This window comes from Tachypleus tridentatus, chromosome 12, assembly GCF_004210375.1.
Source record: "Tachypleus tridentatus isolate NWPU-2018 chromosome 12, ASM421037v1, whole genome shotgun sequence".
NCBI classification, from domain to species: Eukaryota; Metazoa; Arthropoda; class Merostomata; order Xiphosura; family Limulidae; genus Tachypleus; species Tachypleus tridentatus.
The window spans coordinates 95,401,383-95,417,800 of record NC_134836.1 but is presented as its reverse complement, the minus strand read 5'-3'; the positions used below and the strand labels follow the sequence as shown (position 1 = coordinate 95,417,800).

At 33.6% G+C, this 16,418-nt stretch overlaps 1 pseudogene across 1 annotated transcript in view; it reads left to right on the top strand.

The window, feature by feature from the left end:
• Window positions 1-1,220: 1,220 nt before the first annotated feature.
• Window positions 1,221-16,418, top strand: part of LOC143235697 (uncharacterized) — a 93,254-nt pseudogene continuing 78,056 nt past the window's right edge. The window contains exons 1-3 of the transcript XR_013019356.1: window positions 1,221-1,577; window positions 15,505-15,617; window positions 15,946-16,031. The product of XR_013019356.1 is annotated as an uncharacterized LOC143235697 (transcript). The remainder of the gene's footprint in view (window positions 1,578-15,504; window positions 15,618-15,945; window positions 16,032-16,418) is intronic.

Here is a 16,418-nt window from a genome sequence, read left to right as displayed (position 1 = left end):
TCCGCGAAAAGTGACTACAAATATGTTATCTAAAAAATATTATTAAATGTGTTTGATAAAAATTTATTTTAGCTTTGTTGTTTATTTGGTCGAAGAAAAGTTTAGTTATGAAACATTTTCTTCTTTTGGGCTGGTCTGTCATATCCTGGTAGTTTGAAGTATAGAAACCAATAGCCAGACAATAGGGAGGACACTATAAAGTAACGTCGATCTAATTTTTATTTAGTAAAAAATAGTCCAAGAGTTGATAAAGGGTGGTGTTAACTGGCTGCCTTCCGTGTTATCTATTATTACAAACAGCTTTACACACCACAAAGTTAAACAAAAACAAACAAAATGTTTGAGCTAGTTTATATGGGTCTATATAGATTAATGGGTAAAGAAGCTATTGAAAACCCTTCGGTATTTAATTAGAAACGAAAATAGTCGTTTACATTTTATTTACAATATAAATGACGTTTTAGGTTAGCTCATGTTTATAAGTATTAGTCAAGAGTAGTAATAAAACATAAAGTATAAAAAAATATAAATTAGTTCAGAAAAATTTAAGGTTAAACTTTTTTTAAAAACTGATTTTTTGTGATAATGTCCTGTTCACAGAAGCCTTTATAATTATCAAGTACGAAAGAAAATTGTTATAAAAATAGAGAAACGGTACTTATTAATTGCACTGACAAAGACACGAAATATTTGATTGTAGTTGATTATAAGCATTTTATTTCAGGCAAGTATAGAATGCTGCCTTTCAAATCAAACTTTGTTTTAGAAAATAAAACAATATGTTAGACAGATGTGTGTATTAATTCAAAACGTATTATGATATCAAACCTAAAATAACAGTTGTCGTAACTCATTTTAGATGAAGTAATCATAAGCCTACATTGAGTGAGAAAATAAATTATCACTAATTCTGTCTATCAAAAGACATTGTAAAAGATGGAAATTATACGCCTATTTCTTTTATGGATGATTAAATCGAATGCTAGAGCATTCTGTACCGAAATAATTACGAGCCAACATCCTAAGATGATATAATGTCCAGAAGAATTCTAATACTAGTTTGTTACATATAGTCACTTACAATGAGAAGACTCAGTCTGGGAATGAGCTCGGTTGATACACCTGACTACTGTCTCTTTCTTTCTTTCACAATTTCGCCACAGGCCTGAAATCGCAAGAAATACGCATGCGTCCTTATAGCGTCAGCGAACTAGTAGATCATTTAGCGGTTACTATATAGTAACACAACAGTGTCGGTACTCAGCGAATGCGTACGTAACATTGCTCTTGTTGTTTGAGCTGTAAAGAAATCAAAGTGAAAACTCTTAGGGTCATGGAACAGGCGCAATCATTGTTCCCGGTTGATTTCATTAATCTTTTTCCCGGACACACTTGGAGAACGCTGGCTCTACTAATTCTTCTCGGAATTCTTCTTCCAGCTGTGTTAATCTATCACAAGTATACACAGAAGGCTGGTAAAGTACTCAAAGTACCCGGATCTTCTGCAAATTCATTGATCGTGGCTTTCGTGCTTCTTTTTTCCTTTTTTCGAAACAAAGCAGTTGACAAAAATGTTCGTAAGTATTAATTTAAGTACACTTTGTTAACCTGACAATCACTTAGGAAGGTCGAAACGTTGTTCTCTGCTTATCAATAAAAGTGTTAATACCCATACCAGCCGTTCTGAGATACATTTTTATTTCACGTGGGTTTCTCGTAATCAAGAGATACCATGCTTAGATTTTATATATACCGTTGTGTAATATATATTGGTATATGTGTATTTCAGTCCTGAACCTTTTGGAGTAAAGTGCTACCTTGCATGCAGTGGTGACGCCCTCTGGAGCAGCCACATACAGACCATCAAGTTTTTTTTACGTAACCTCATTTCAGCAGGCTTAAAAATCTATATATAGATATTTGTTAATAAATAACATTTCAGAGATTTGTTTGACTCCTAACGTTCAATCCAACTGTCAAGTTTTGGTATTACACGAAAGATCGCTTTGTCAGTGACTTGTGGGAAACAAAAATAGATATAAATTACTTCTTCCTTTAAATGCTTTTAATTTCGGATTCTCAACGGAGAAAAATAAGAGGAATACAATAGGAGTGTGAAAACATCCGCAGTTAACTGAATTTATATCTTCAAACTAAACGTCTGTTAATCAACTTACACGTGTTGTTTATAAGACTTGTGCAATGCATTTCTTTCAATGTTGTATATATTCACATACATTAAAATCTTCCAAGATGTTTTATGTCAAATAATGTCTGCATGTTTTACTATTTTTTAGTTGAAGATACATTTACTTGTTTGCTTTTTAGTTCATGTTATGTCGACTTATGTTGTTGTAGACTTGTAATGTCAGTAGTTTTAAGTATGATTACGTGACATAATTCTTGGAAGAATGACCGTCACGAAGAAACTTGGCAATGATAGTGCATAATTATTGATTTATTAATGACGAGAAACCTGTTTGAAATGAAAATGTACCTTAGAACAAATGTTATGGGTATTAACACTTTTACCGATAAGCAGAGAACAACATTTCGACCTTCATAGGTAATCTCTAGGTTAACATGTTCGATTTTCGTACCAATTAATTATTACAAATTTATCAGTCAGTTAATTGACCTATTTCTATTAAAACAAAATTATCATGTTAAACATTTCTAGTTCTGTGTTTAATTGCCTGATCAGTTTTCCCTTTTAACTTTTTTGTATAATTTTCTTCATAAAACTTACAATTCCTTATAGTTATTATTGCCTAAAATAACACGAGTTAACTGTTAGCCTAAATGGCTATAAAAGACTCGACATGTATTCCATTTCATTTATTCCTATTTTCACTTTAAATATTTAAATTTGTTTTATACTGTACTGGGTGAAATTGCATGCTTAGAGTTTTCGTAAAGCTACATAAAGGGCTACCATTCGAGCGACCGTCATCCACAATTTTGAACTGAGTAAAATGAAGACAAATACTCAACAGCTTCCGTCGTCAACTCTTGGGTTACGCGCTGGTTTGGTTAAAATTTTGCCCAAGGTTATACGAGCTAGCAGTTCCTAATTTATCGATAACAGATTACAGGGAGACAGCTGATTAACATTACGCACCGCCAACTCTTGAGCTGCTATTGTACCAACGAATAGTGAGATTAACCAAATAATTATAGCACCCCCACGGCTAAAATGACGAGCATAATCGGTGAAGGGAATTCAAACATACGACCTGCATATTGCGAGTCGAGCGCTTCTAATCACTAGGCCATTCAGGACTAAGAAGACTCTGAGTGTGGAGACACTTTTTTTGGTTAATCAACTGTGAATACTCTAATTTTGAATATAATCGAGTAACGTTTTAAAACTGTTTAATATTATCTAAGTAACTAAGTAACTTTTATGTTATTATGCTCTAACTAAGCCTGATCACATGTTACAGAAAATTAAGTTGCACGAGGAGTCTCTTATCCTATGGTTTGCATAATTGTTCAAGTTTAACGTTCTTTGTTTCAAAATTGCACCATAAAACGTCTTCTGAATTTGTTAAATGCTCTAGACTGTTGTATACCTCGGGTTTTTAAAAAAACAAATTAAACGTCGTGCGAGAGAGATAATTCAAAGAAACTTTTCTACAGATTTTATAGAAAAAATGAAGACGAAGTTAAACGACACTGCAGAGTTGTTCTTTCGTTTTCTAAAATGCACGTTGTTGAAGATTATCACTATATTTTAGTGTGATAGAAAAACCTGTGTTTGAAATGAGATACGATTAATCAAGATTGTTCACTGTTATCATGATAACGTCGTATAAAACAGAATAACAAATAAGTTTACATCATTCCAATGAAGAGTTAGCATGCCAAACATGGTAGCTCCGAGGTTGAAAATTCAAAGCTTTTTCCGTATTCGTGAATAACGAGTTAACTACAATGAAGGCCACACACAAGGAAAGTGATAATATAAATCTTGAAAGTTGAATACATTTTATTCGATACTGTACAAGCGTTTTTTTGTTTTTTAAAAAGATACATACGTTAAGAGGAAAACTAGCTGACAGTAATTTTAATGTATTCCAGTGAACAAATGTAATGAGTCAATTTTTATTCAGACTTTTATACTCTGAGCTTAGCTATAACGAGAAATGATGTTCATGGTTCTTGTCTTGCATCTCTAATATTTCAGTGAAGGATGTTATATGGATGTTTAACGGTTCAGTCACAAAAGGGATTCACTGGTCTTATAAGATACGCTAACTTTTCTCATTCTTCAAACATTTATATTCCGAGTGAGACTCTGAAAACAAATGCTCGCTTAAGTGGCATCTCTTACATTTTAGTTAGCGCAATTGATCTGTTTAGACTGGTTGAGCCACTGAGCGACTTCACTGGTTTTACCAGATAGGTTAACTTTTAAACACTATACTGTATAGTGTGATAAAAATATTTCTGAGCTTATGCTATGTGATGGGTTGTAATACTTCTTTAGCCTATGAGTAGCACAAATAACAATAATAGTTAAGGTACCTGATTTCAAGAAATGTAATACTTTTGTAAATATTATGCATTTCTTAAAACTTCTGAATAGATTTATTTAACTCTAAAAGTAAAATTATATATAAAACGATACGATGGCTTTTCTATAGCTGTCATTAATGTATATTTAACGTATATTTTTCAGACCACTTTTTCTAGGCTTTCTTGTGAGTACAAATGTTGTCAGTGTTTTCTCATCCCGCAAGCCTAATGTTACTAAGGTGTCCTTTGTTTTCTTGTTGCTGGTGAAATATTAGTTTTGACGTGTACCATATAGTTATAATAAATATTGTCCATACTAGATGTGTTTCTGTAAAATGATTTACCCGGCTAAAGGTAGAACCCGTAACGTTGTAAAATATTCTATAACTCATCTCCCATTCGTGTTTCTAAGTGAGTGAATAAACCAGAAAGTCCTACGAATTACTAGTGTTGTATCTACACTGATTCTCAACGAAACATTCTTGGTTTTTGTACGTGTAGAGAGATTACTCCTTCATTCGCATAAAATATTACAATCACCCAGTAACATTTATGAAAAATTTATGTAAAAAGTTATATTTTTATCTTAATTTTTAATGACGTAACAACACCACTTCTTTGATACCCTGTTCACACAAGTGGAACTCACTTGTTCGTGATACAATGTATTAAATGTATTGAAATGACACGAGAATGGGAACCCTGCAGGAATAGACAAGCAGGTATAACTCAAGTCTATAACAGGATGCAGGACAGGAAAAATCATCATTGACAGGCATAAATAACTTGAGTCAAGTGTAGAAAATGCCAAATAGATAAAATCACTTTTAAAATTTTTGTTCCGTGGTTATGAAAGTATCAGTTTTGTCGCTATTTCAAGGAAGGATAAACATCACAAAAATGTGTCATTTCCGTGTAATGTAACAATTGTTTCGAATAAAGATAAATGTATATGTGTTTTACTAATAATAATGAAATTGTCAGTTGGTAAACGATAAACCAGATTTCTCCTTGCTGTCTTTAAGAGACTGGAGCATCTATTATTTAAAAACAACAACTGACACTTAACCTTAAACAATAAGATTTAAGTTGTACACTCTCTATGGTTTTGACAGCGAATTTTATTAATATTGTCTTCTAAATGGGGGAATCTTTAAGCTAACATTTTTCTTCCAATAAAACTTTTCCTTCCCTAATGAGTCATTGATAAATCTAAGGGTTTATACTATTAGAAAACGAGTTTCGATACCAGCAGTGGATCGAGCACAGGTAATTCATTGTGTAGCTTTTTTGATTAACAAAAACCAACCAGACGATACTTCGTACAGATAACTTACTAAACAAGATACCTGAAAAATAGAGTAAAGTAAGCTAAATTTCTGTCAGTTAAACATCAAAAGGCACAACTCAAGATATAAGAATCGAATAATTTGGTAGCAGCTATTGCCTTTTTCGTAGATTTGATCAAGACTATAAAATGATCATAACTATTGAGAAGTCTTAGACTTTACTAAAAAAGCGCGACATTTCGTTACAATTTGCAGAAAAGCCCCACGATTCATTACAATCATTTCTATAACTTGTAAGTAAATTAAAACTCAGTGAAATTTAAGGTGTTGGTATTTTATAAAATGAGAAATATCAGAATAACAAAAGCTCCTCGCTAGTACAGCGGTGAGTCTACGAATTTACAACCCTCAAATCAGGGGTTCGATTACTCCCGTTGGACTCAGCAGATAACCCGAGGTAGCTTTGCTATAAAAAAAAACGCACAGAATAATAATATAAGCTTTGTGGAGCCATATTTTTACAAATTATTTGTCAAACTTATTTATAATTTGTTTTTAATTTTACAAAATATACTGTAAAGACAAAATAATTTTGGTTTAGATGACGTTTATAAATTTATTTTTAATTCGCGTTTCTAGATACTTATAATAATATGTTCAGTAATTTTTACAAGATACATACTGCTGAGATGACCTAAAGAGCTTGACTGAAGGTTTATGATGCTTGAATCATATGGGATACCAAAACAAATATATTTTAAATGCATTTACCCAAGTCTGTCTTAGACAAATTTACGGAGCAAACATTACACACACACACAAAGTTGTCTTACTCCTTGTACGGTCGACAGAGCTAATAACTATACTTAAAGCTTACTGTTTTGGCAACTGACGTCTCCCATACAGAGTTTATGTATTTAAACGTCAAGGCAATATTTTACCAATTAACATCAAGAAATTTTGACACTTATAAAAATCACATACAGTCTTATCTAATTTTGAACTACTGACTAGAAAGAGAGGAAGTCACCAGCCATTAGCATCTGCTGCTATAAAGCCACTGCCTGCTAATTTGAAAAGAATAACTGGAGTGTTGAGATTGTTTATCGGATCGGGTATCGAACAATTCGATCCGCAGTCAAACAAGTTAACCACAAGGCCAAGCTATTAACTAAAAAGGGAAAAGATAAGTACTCGCTGAACAGTTTTTATGACCTCTGTGATGTGACAACAAAAACTACAATACACCGAGGTAAATCTTCAAACATTACTGAACACTTTTTATTACCTCTGTAATGTGACAACAAAAACTACAATACACCGAGGTGAGTCTTCAAATACTGTTGAACAGTTTTTATTACCTCTGTAGTGTGACAACAAAAACTACAATACACCGAGGTGAGTCTTCAAATACTGTTGAACAGTTTTTATTACCTCTGTAGTGTGACAACAAAAACTACAATACACCGAGGTGAGTCTTCAAATACTGTTGAACAGTTTTTATTACATCTGTAGTGTGACAACAAAAACTACAATACACCGAGGTGAGTCTTCAAATACTGTTGAACAGTTTTTATTACCTCTGTAGTGTGACAACAAAAACTACAATACACCGAGGTGAGTCTTCAAATACTGTTGAACAGTTTTTATTACCTCTGTAGTGTGACAACAAAAACTTCAATACACCGAGGTGAGTCTTCAAATACTGTTGAACAGTTTTTATTACCTCTGTAGTGTGACAACAAAAACTACAATACACCGAGGTAAATCTTCAAACATTACTGAACAGTTTTTATTACCTCTGTAATGTGACAACAAAAACTACAATACGCCGAGGTAAATATTCAAATACTGTTGAACAGTGTTTATTACATCTGTAATGTGACAACAAAAACTACAATACACCGAGGTAAATCTTCACTGTTTTGTTAATTATTTCCTGGTATATGAGTATTATTGATAAGTTTATTTTGAATAATTTTTCCTGCTATATCGTTGAAGGTTACTGCTATGGTAACACTGACATATTTATAATTGTCCAAGTGTGCTACTGGGGAAGGGGAGTCTTCCACCCATCAAGCAAATGCTAGTTTATGCACATTGAGTTACTCGTAATCACGAGATTACACCTATACAACAATTAACACTGACATGAATGAATGTGTTACTCTCAGGTCTACTGTAACGACGCGTATGTGTGTGTATTTTATTTGTTGGTCATTTGACCAAAATAGTGTGTGTGTGTGTGCGTGCCTTCTGAAACTTCCTTAATTTTTTCAAATTTAGATTTAGAATTACGGGAGAAAATTTTTTGCTGTAAAACAGAGAAGGATTATTTTATCTTATTTAAGCTTGTGTATTTCAAAGTATTGATAATATGCGATGTTTATAGATATATTAGTTTTTGACAAATCTAAGTAAGCTTAAAAATTCTATGGACATTCGGCTATGATCCAATTGCAATATCACTCAATATGAATTCTTATAATTAATGGATGATCTGTATTTACTAGCATAGATTTTATCATTTATTTGAAATACTTTTCAAAGATCGTATTTTCAGATACTCAGCGCTAGTTCGTAAACTTAAATAATGCGTTACACGCATTGGCGATGTAATGATTTTTGTTATGAGACGCTTAAAAAATCATTGCATAAGATCGAAAACTCTGTATATGACGAGCACCACTCAGATGGTGTGCTTCTAGGTTTTCTCGTGGCTTTTGAATGTGCAAGGTACAGAAGTTTGAAACAGTCTCAAAGTTAAATTCGCGTAGAGAAAGGTAAATAAACTAGAACAGGAGTGGACAACTCCAAGGCCAGTAGACAACCCAATTGTGGCCAGCTAGAGTTTAGGAATAAACTTTTTCCATCGTTTATTTTTATGGCAAATTTGCTAATCAGTAACTGCATTACCTCAAATCATCGCTAATGTCCCGCGCTTCATCACTTCTACAGACTTCGCCCATTTTTTTAACGTCAGTCTGGTTTAGATGTTTGTTCTCGAGTGTGCGTTATTTTGCATGCACTTGCAAACATATTTTTATTGTGCAACTTTCAAGTGTTTAAATATATTTTGTTTTTAATCCCATAATATGGGTAAGTGGATAATTCTTAAACGAAAGAATCCAGATGATGGTGAACACTCAGAAAATAAAGACAATTTAATTGATTCTGGCATAACTGACGAAAATAGAATGGCTCGTGACTGGATAAACGTGAAACGAAAATTTAACGAAAGTTGGGATTTGAAATTTGTAGTGAGTGAAGCAAATAATAAGTTAGTATGTTTTTTGTGTAACAAAGTTTTTAGGAATAATAAAGTATATAACCTTAAGCAACATTTTAACAATTTTCACAACGAATTTGATGAAAAATTTCCATTTGATAGCAAAAATCGTATGAATGAAATCAGTCGTCTGAAAGCACAACTTCAGGAACAAAAGGGAGGCCTAAAAATATTTTTATCATTGATAGAACTAATTACGTTAGCTAGCTATAAAGTAGCTTGGATTCTAGCTAAAAAAAAAAGAAATCATTTTCTGATTCTGGACTTGTAAAAGAAATATTGATTGTTATCATTGAAACTCTGCTGAAGAATTATGATTCAAAATTAAAAGATGATATTCTTCAAAAGGTAAATAACTTGCAATTAACTCGAAAAACAATTGTCTTAAATTGAAACTTTGTCACAGCAGCGTGATTTTCACTTTCTGTGCGACATGATGGCTCACTTGAATAATTTGATTACGAAGCTTCAGGAAAGAGGTAAAATAATAAGCGAGCAATCACAGTCTATTCATGAATTTCAAATAAAGCTAAATCTCCTTGTAGAACAATTACAAAAGAATGATTTGACACATTTTGCAAAGTTAAATACTCTTCTAAAAATAACTAGGACTATGATTTCTCTGATGCTAAAAATTATCTCTGCGTAAACTGGATCAAAAATCTATCTCAAAAATTTGAATTAAAATTTGAAATTGATATTTGAATTTTGCATGATCCATTTCAATTTGACTCAGGAAATTTCAGTAAGGAAATTATATCTTTTCTGTCTTTGAATAAGTGTGGATTTGAAGACGAGATGTTTACCCTGCAAAGTGTAGAACACATAAGAGGTGAAAAAATGTTCTATCAGAGATGTGGCTCACTATTCTGATAAATGAGTCTTCCATGTTTAAAGATAGCAATTTAAAAAGTATTTTCCATGTTTGGATCCGCACGGGTGTGAAAGTCAACATTTTCTACGCTAGATTTTCTGAAGTCTAGATACAGATCTTGGCTTACTGACATAAATTTAGCGGCAGAACTAAGATGCTCATTGAGCATAGATATTAAGCCAAATGTCACGAAACTTGTTGATGAAAACTCCCATCAATTTTCACATTGAAGGTTAGTTGAAATGCAATTATTTTAATTAAACTAACATCCTTCAATTTTTTTAATAGTGTGGCCAGCGTTGTTTTCATTAATCGCAGTTGTGGCCACTATGAAAAGTAAGTTGCCCAACCCTGAACTAAAAGAACACCGGTAGAGTGCGTACGTCCCCCACGCAACGCCAATCATGTTCTGTTCTCAAATACAAAAACGTGTCAGTACGTTCCTCGTTATCAACGGACACGGACAATGTTTGATAAGATAATGATAAATAATATTCTACACAGGTACACCAAGGTTCATTAAGTTATGATCTTTTTTGACTGAGTTATAGAGCAGAAAATAACGTGGAAAACCTTTTTTTCCTGTTAACAGATAAGAATTTTTTTTCGTGACTTTGATTTTTGATCTTGAACCTCCAAAAATTAATCACCTCCTAGTTCGCTCATATTCCAAATGTAAACTAATTTTGTATATTTTTTTTTGTTCGAGAAATCTTGCTGACAAATACATAAACAAAACAGATTGAAACATAACCTCCGTCTATACGCGGTGGCAGAGGTACAAAAGCTGTAAGTAGTTTGATAGACAACTAATATTAAGATTAACTTAATATTTTATTTTGCAACTTAAAGAAGATTTATAATTATCTAACTGATGTTTTCCATTTTTTGATGACTGGAAAATTACTTTATATCAACAAATTACATGCAATTTAAAATTTTGTTCCTACAATTATTTATTTCTTAAATTTTGCGAAATGTTTCCCTAGAACTATATACAAGTACCACTCACCGCCAACTCTAGTTGAAAATTGACTCTCACTCTTGTAATGCACCCCTTAAACTGTGAAGCGCGATTTTTTTATGTGACAAAGGGACGCGAACCATAAATTTCCGATCTACATTGATACATCCTCACCACTGGACCAAATTCAGTTCAGTTAACACACAACTATATAGCGTTGTATTGATATGCTTATTTTTCGTTGGGGATTTCATGTGAAACGGCTCCCCATTGGCACATCGATATGTCCTAAACCGGGTTTTGTTACCCATGATAGGCAGAGCATAGATAGCCCTTTGTATATTTTTGTGTTTAGCTTCAAATAATTATATAAAACTTTTTAAAATCACGCAAGTTGACACAACTTGAAATTATAGCTTTACTTGTCGTGTTATTATTATTCGCCCTCAATTAATTTATTTTCCTAATTAATTTTGTACTTTTCAGTGCTTTATTTTATGATTTCGAATGCTTTTTTTGCATTTCAACTGATTTCACTCTCTTATTGTTGTAGGCGGAATACGTGTGTCTCATGATACTTCGAATATTATTTCATGGAAGATGTAGTACCCTCTTCAATGGCACAACGGCATGTTCGTGGACTTATACTCTAAAAACCAGGCTTCGATACCCGTGATGTGTAATACATAAATAGACCCATGTGCTGCTTTTTGCTTGACTAGAAACAAACAAATATGTAGCTTATTATTGTCATTGTAATATTTTATGTATCTAAGCAGTATGAATTATTCAAAACATGTTTCCTACAGCAAATGTTATGGACGAAAAATCGTGCCTTTTCAAAGAAGTAAGCATCAAACTAGGTTGCGTCAGTTAATTTAAACTGGTCACAGTTTAAAATTAAAGTAAAACGACCTTTCTTTATAACCGGGTGAAAAGAAAGAAAAACAAATATTTTTGCATAAGAACCGAGTATGTGAAGTCTGTCGGCTTTGTACCCCAGGTGAGAAAGTGGTTCAGAGCTTCGAGGAAAAGGTCAATACATATACTATATATTTTGTTGTTAAGGCATTGCAATATCCTGGAACTTATGAATGTGCATATTCTCTAACGGGTCCGGGTTCGAATCCCCATCATACCAAACATGCTCGTCCTTTCAGCCCTGGGGCATTATAATGTGACGGTAATTCCCACTATTCTTTGGTGAAAGAGTAGCCCAAAAGTTAGCTGTGGGTGGTGATGACTAACTGCCTTTTCTCTAGTCTTACACAGCTAAATTAGGGACGACTAGCGCTGATAGCCATCTTGTAGCTTTGCGCGAAATTCAAAACAAACCAAAATCTAATCCCACGTTACCTATGACACTTTTTCTTCGCTTCATCTATCTAATATACAGATTTTTCTCTTAGTGGCTACAAAACACGTTCACACCAACAATATGTTTGAACTAATTTTTTATTGTTCATGATAAGATATTTTGGACTCATTCGGTTTCGTTACCCTTGGGCACAGAATAAGTCCTTCCATTACTGATGGTTACGACGCTTCACTCGTAATCCGAGGGTCGTAAATTCGAATCTCCGTCACATAAAACATTGGTGGGGGCGTTATAATGTGACGGTCAATCTCACTAACTGTCTTTTCTCTATTCTTACACTGCTAAATTAGGAACGGCTAGTATAGATAGCCCTCGTGTACCTTTAAGCGAAATTCCAAACAAACAAACAAACAACATTTATAATCAATATCGTCCCCTTTGTGCCAAACACTAAAACTAAACGATGAAAATAATACACGTTGTAAATAATAAATTAACTACATTTAAACTACAAGATAATCTTGACAAAATGTTTCTTAAATCCAGTTACTCAGTCATAATTATTCTAATCAGGTAATTTTAGAAACATTACTTTCGCGTCTAACTGACCTAAATCTGGATTTTTGCGAGAGTTGAAATTTTTTACTTGAAAGTTGTAGGACAATAACCCGTATTTTTCTTTCAACTTGACATCTTAGTGCAGTTTATAGGATTTTTTTTTTGCAGTGCAACTTCATGATGAGAATAAAAATGTCTAGCTGTTTTTAGAACACTTCCGTATACCCAGCAGTCATCCATGTGCTTTTGTAGTTTCTTACTCGTATATACGAACCTATTAATTCCTCGGTATTTGTAATTATGTTTGCCCAAACATTTCGTGATACGTGACTTGTAATTTTATTGCATTACATGTTTAAGTTTTACTTCTAAAGTTTTAACTTTCAAAGGAAAGCCTTCAAGTTTCTTCTGTTGTTTTTCTTTTCTCAATTTTCTGAGTTATCAGTGTTGTTATATTTAGTGATTTATTTAGACTATCAACAAGTTATTTTAGTTTTTAATCTACAAGCTTTCGGGTCAATTACCTAAGCTTTTTACTGGCGCGAGACGTTTAGTAAACAAAAATTGTTTAGTTGGATCCTATTAGTACGTCTCACTTCTATAGCCCCCGAGTGGCACGGCGAGCAGCATGTCTGCGGACTTATACAGCTAGAAACCGAGTTTCGATACTCGTGGTAGATAGAGCACAGATAACCTATTGTGTAGCTTTGTGCTTAATTCGAAACAAACAAATGCACCCGTAGAAGGCTTAGACGATTGAGCCGAAAGCTTGTACATGCGAAAAAAAAAACTACCTAAAATAACTTAATGATAGTGCAGGTAAATTACTTAATACGAATATGAACAGTCACGTTGAAAGTCCGAAAATTTATTTGCTACCGTTGTATTTTTATATTTAACAATTTGTTTTTCTTTGAACACCATTACTATTGTAAAAACTAGCAGAATAATTTGCATTAAAAATTAACAGTATATTGTGATGTTTGAAATACATTAAAAGGAACAACAAATATATGTCAGAGGCCAAAAGTTTCGTTCAGACATATTTATTATTCGATACTTCAAACTCTGTGACTAGTATTGTCTTTTTAAATCGACCTGATTTTCGGGCAATTTTTCTGATAAAAGTACCCTAGAATAATTGCAGTTTCGTTTCAGTGATTAAAATAAATTTCGCGACTGAGATATTTGACTGAATGTTTAGAGTTAATGTGAAAACAAGAGAATTTACTCATTCTAACGAAAATGAATAAAATAATTATTTATTACAACATAAAAACACTGAAAAGTGAGCTTATATCCATCTGTGTACTCGTTCCATCAATTCTGAAGTTTTCTTCCCTCCAGATGAATTACCTCAACGGTAATTGCTGAGATAAATTAAAAAGATGCCTTCTTTTTGAAAACAACAGATAAAAAAGAAACATCTGTGTCCTAGCTATGAGTTTACTTTCTTTGTCAATATGAGCTCTATCCCCTGACAACATTGGTCATCTATCAGATAGCAAAGGATAATCCATTTCTATTTCTGAGAAGTTTCAATTCAGGTTCAAAATTGCACTGACATATGCTTGTAGACAGAAGACATCATTTAACAAAAGAACGAATGGGTTGGGTTGGGTGGAACATGAGAGGGGCCCGGCGTGGCCTAGCGCGTAAGGCGTGCGACTCGTAATCCGAGGGTCGCGGGTTCGCGCCCGCGTCGCGCTAAACATGCTCGCCCTCCCAGCCGTGGGGTGTATAATGTGACGGTCAATCCCACTTTTCGTTGGTAAAGAGTAGCCAAGAGTTGGCGGTGGGTGGTGATGACTAGCTGCCTTCCCTCTAGTCTTACACTGCAAAATTAGGGACGGCTAGCACAGATAGCCCTCGAGTAGCTTTGTGCGAAATTTCCAAACAAACAAACAAAGGAACATGAGAATATTAGGTATCCTGAACCACGTATTGCGCTATAATAGAGAGGAAACTAAGTGATTAATAATGTAAAAAAATAATTATTTCACTTTAAATGGCACTCCTGTATACTACAGCAATTTATTTTTCCTTGATTGTTTGTTGGTTGTAAAGCATAAAACTATACTACGTGCTATTTCACTCTACCCATCGCGGGAATCGAATCCCGAATTTAGCGTTACATGTTTACTGTTCTATGTTTTCACTTTGTTTTCAGAGCGCATGATCATAGTTAGTTTTATTAGTATTATTTCAGATCTGGCTAAGATTTGTGTAATGTTATTTTAAATTTTCTTCTGAACCTTTGTAAGAAGTTTCATTCGCTTTGTTATTATTATTCGGCCCAATATGGCCAAGTGATTAAGACACTTGACTCGTAATATGAGAGTCGTGAGTTCGAATCCCCATCACACCAAACATGCTCGCCTTTTCACCCGTGGGGACGTTATAATGTGACGGTCAATCCCACTATTCGTTGGTAAAAGAGTAGCCCAAGAGTTGGTGGTGGGTGGTGATGACTAGCTGCCTTTCCTCTAGTCTTACACTGCTAAATTAGGAACGGCTAGCGCAGATAGCCCTCGTGTAACTTTGCGCAAAATCAAAACAATCCAATTATTATTATTCAACTACAGGCCTTTCAAAATATGCATCATATTCTACAAGTACAACACATTCAATAAACACATATATTTTATGATTTATTTTGAAATATGTATAAAACACATCCTTTTTTTCTAGTTTTCCTTCAGACGTTGTGTGGAGGTTGCTATGTGTTTGACAAATCTAGGATCTGGAGGTTTTTCATGGGACTTCGGCCAGTCGCTTTGTTCTACAAACCAGAAACGGTAGAGGTAGGTTATACACGTAAAACTCTTTGTCGCTAGAACATAAAAATAGCGCTCCGATATCCTGTATGAAAATTTGATTTCAATGCTCAATAATTGAAACTAGGCAAAACTAGAAACGTATATTGATCATTTAGACTTATTAACATCTGAATGTCGTTAGTAGAATCTGTAATTAATATCAGATTTAGAAGGTTGGAGACCTCACGTTTTGCCAGAGTAAGTGAACTAGGGAGAATATGAGACAGTAGAAAACTGATGAAATTAATTTTTACAACTAACTGAATTGTACTTTTTGTGATCGAGTTTTGTGTATTTTCATTTTATATTCTAGGCCATTCTGAGCAGCAATGTGAATGTGGAAAAGTCTTTTGACTACTCCTTTATCCATCCATGGTTAAAGGAAGGACTAGTCACCAGGCAAGTAGAAAACTCAGGTTCAGCTTGTGCACAAGCTAACTCACTGAATAGTTAATGGGATTTATTGCTTAATTTCGTACGTTTTGTTTGTTTCTTTCATAAAGTGGAAAATCCAATTTACTTTATCACTTATTTTGAAGACAGTGCGCACAATCAAGGAAAATTCTTTTTGAGAGATTGATAAGTTAGTGGTTTATGAAGACATGCATGGTTAAAAAAGTTCGACTAAAAGTCACGTAAGGAATTGAAAGGATAGATGTGTTTAAGAGATGTCTATTGAACTTTTACTGTCTGGTAAGTTTTATATGTTTTACATATTAGTTGTTCTTAAGATTAATGTCCATATACAACAACAGCAATAATTTAATCCATAAGACTGGTTTGTTG